This window comes from Sinocyclocheilus anshuiensis, unplaced genomic scaffold (genome assembly GCF_001515605.1).
Source record: "Sinocyclocheilus anshuiensis isolate Anshui unplaced genomic scaffold, SAMN03320099.WGS_v1.1 scaffold627, whole genome shotgun sequence".
Taxonomy (NCBI): Eukaryota; Metazoa; Chordata; class Actinopteri; order Cypriniformes; family Cyprinidae; genus Sinocyclocheilus; species Sinocyclocheilus anshuiensis.
Window position 1 is genome coordinate 33,401 of NW_015549703.1, and position 3,941 is coordinate 37,341.

Sequence of the window (3,941 nt, forward strand, 5' to 3'; positions counted from 1 at the left end):
CCCCCCCCCCCCGGGGCCGTGTGAGGCACGTTTTATTATGGATGCGCGCGCTTTATTTAACGTGTTTTGGACTGCTAAAGAGAAACACCCACCCACTACAATAATAACGCTTAGAATAGCCAGGACAATTTTTAATATAACTCCGATTGGATTCGTCTGAAAGAAGAAAGTCATATACACCTAGGATGCCTCGAGGGTGAGTAAAACACAGGCTAATTTTCATTTTTGGGTGAACTAACCCTTTAAGCATCTGGTTGAGCTGTTTAGTAAATTCGCCCATGCATAAAGATCATTTTCAAATTTTCCATCATGACATGCATCTGAATCCAGACACTCAAGAGCAAGTTATGACAAACAGTGGAAACACTTTGGGGATGGATTATGGTTTGAGCCCTGAAATAGCTTTAAATATGTATTTACTCTGCAGGTGTTATTCTGGAGCAGCTTGTGATGGCTTTATTTTTAAATGTGTATTTTTGTAACTGTATATGACCGGCTTTGCCACCCTGTTTTATTTCTGTTCTCCTTGGGGTGTTTGTATCAGTAGCCACACTGGAGGATAATGGTCGCCCCTGGGGTTCTGCATATTCAGCTGTACTAGGCAGGAAAGGGTGGTTCACATTACCGAGCATCAACATTAGCAGATTTGTCCAGGTAGTTAGCTGCTGTGCTTCATAACAGCAATTTGCTGACCTGATTTGGCAGATGCTGGTGTAGCTTTCAGTCTGAATGAAACATTTATACTTTTTGCTTAATCCTCAACTTTTTATATGCTGCTTTTCATACTCTCTGGCTCTATTTTAAGTTAAAGTACTAGTATATTCGTCAGATTGTGTTACAGTGTATGTTTTCACACCCTCTTCTGTGATATCCTGCAGCTATCTAGACGAACCTGACGCTCAGGATTACATAATTCCTCAAATTGTCACTGCATTAGCTGACATTGAAATAACCTTATTGTGTTTATTTCATGGAAAACAAATATGACAAGCTTGTGTCTACTGTGGTTCTCAAAAATGGATCTCAGGTCTAAAATAAAAATGCTAAATGCAAATAATAAAATGCAATTAATTATACAGTACTGTTCAAAACTTTGGGGTCAGTAATTAGATAGATAGATAGATAGATAGATAGATAGATAGATAGATAGATATACATTTATATATATATAACATTCAGCTTTGCCATCACAGGAATAAATTACATTTTAAAATATATTAAAACAGATAACAGTTGTTTTAAATTGGAATAATATTTCACAATATGAGTTTACTTGCAACATGAATAAAACTGGTATCTGGTAATAACTGTGATAATATGTTTGTAAATTGTACATTTTGAAATTTCATTTTTTATTTATTTTTGTATAAAAAAAAATACTGAAATCAAAAAGAAAAACCAGCTATGAACCACTGCATTGCAGTACTGTTAGAGACGAGGATGTTAATGCACAAATGTGATTCCAAATTGCTAATTGCATATACTAATGCTAATAACAAAGACATACAAAAAAATTCTGAAGCTATTTACCGGCCATTACTGCCTATAAAGCAGAACTAAAACCATCATATACATTGTTACACATGGGATGGATAGTTGTGATTGGGTGTGGAAGGGCACAGAGATCAGACAAAGTAAAAGCGTGGCATTTTCTAATGGTCTGTTCTACAATCCACCCTCCTACTTAGGCCTTCTAAGACAACTCGAAGCAGCTTTCTCTCTGACAGCATTGCCAGTCGTGTTCTCCAGCATCTGCATGACTTCATTATGATTCGCTTTGTAAAGCTCAACATCTGGTTGTGCCCAAGGCAAGCTGTGAGCCAATGTTGGCTTCATTTTCATGTTCAGCTAATACACATCAGCTGCAGTGCAACCAACAAAAAAATCCACAATAGTGGAATCACATGAAAGGATGGTTTGAGGGTTTGAAGTGCCCTGACAAAACAAAGGGGTGGAGTGAGTGTGTGTAAAGGAGTGAACTGCACCTGAGGGCTTTGGGCTGTTATGTGCAAATCAGGTGGCAGGTTACAGCTGAGAATATCTGGTGCAAAGACAGCTGTTGCCCTTTTGTTTTTTCTACAACATGTATGTGGTCTTGTTCCAGATTTGATTTTTTTTTTTTTTTTTTTGCAGAAATACATAAGGGTTGCTAGTTACAAGAAAGAATGGGTTGCATTTAGGAGCAGTGTTAAAGAAAAAATAGATGAGTTTGTTTCTTCGTCAGAACAGATTTGGAGATATTCAGCATTACATCACTTGCTCACCAATGGATCCTCTGCAGTGAATGGGTGCCGTCAGAATGAGAGACCAAACAGCTGATTAAAAACATCACAATATTCCTCAAGTAATCCACATGACTCCAGGCAATTAATTAATGTATTGTGAAGCAGAAAGCTGTGTATGTAATAAACAAATTGTTAAGATGTTGATAGATTTAGTGCTTAATCTCTCCAAAATTTCTCCAAATCAGTTCTGATGCAGAAACTCATCCTGAATGGCTCGAAGATAAGTCAATTGTAATTTTTGTGTAAAATTTTCAGTTACCTGAAACTATTCAAAATAATTTTTGCTATTAAAATTAATCTGAAATAAAATAAAATATAAATAACAGAAAAAAAACTCAAATGGTAAAAATATTGCCTTCGCAACTAACTGAAATAAAATACGTTTAAATACTAAAATTGCTAGAACTAAAACTGAAGGAAAAATTAAGCGTAAATAATATACATACACATACATACGTACAATAAAGTATTCAACAAAATTATTAAAAAGCTAATATAAAATATTATATAATATAAAAGCTAATTCAAAAGTTTAATTGCTAAAATTAATAGAACTAAAACTGAAGGGGAAATATGAACTTAAAACAGACAAATAACAAAGCAAACAACAAAATTACTAAAACTTAAGATAAAATATAAAAATAAAGGCTAATTCAAAATATTATTAAATACTAATACTAATACTAATCAATAATACTAAAATAACACATCTTGTCAAACCTCTTTTAAAACCTTTCAAGTTAGGTATAAAAATATCTGGTGCTAGACAGGAGTTATTCACTTTAAAAAAAAACAAAAAACATGCTGTTTTTTTTTTAAACAAAATATGAAACTTTGTCCACTTTTTACACGCAGCTAGCTATCATATGACTTCAAAAGACTTGAAATATAGAGGGCATGACTCATATAGGCTACTTTTATGGTGTCCTTTTCAGAGCTTGGCAGCAGTGTATGGAGCTGTGTGAAATTCTTAAAAAACACCCCTTTGGTTTTCCATGTCAAAAACAGCAGCAATTTTTTGGGGATTAAAATTAGGAGTAAATAAATATTGACAAAATTTTCTTGGAATTCAATTCAATATATTTTAAGGAGTGTTTATCTTGAGTGCACAGTTGCAGTGTTTACATTTGCATCTCTAATGGAAACAAGATTGATACAAATTGTATGCAGGGCATGTTTACATCCATATGTGCCACTGCTGAGTCGAGTAGCTGAGCGATAAGTCTAATCGCTGCAGATCACATTGTGGGAGTTCTGAGCGAGCTGGGGTTATTCTGAAAATAGGAAAAGGTAATTATGAATGCTCAGGAGGAACTGGACAGAAAGCAAACATCCTTTGGTCACTGTAGGATGTTTACAAGCTTCAACTTCATTCAAAACAATAGCGCCGATAAAGCAGAAAGAATTCTTACAAATCTATACACAAGTACACAGTCCTGTGCCACTTTAGTTTTTATTATTTTTTGTATAAATATAAGACTTCACACGTGATCAATAAATGTATGATACATGGTCTGCATTAAGTACCACACGTCAAAATCTTAAATATTACCCAATGAGGTATAAAGGGAGATTGCCTGACCAGCAAAGTGACCTTTTTGTATATCGATTGCAACTGTAATAAGGTAACACACAAGCGAAATAGTCTGGAATGCT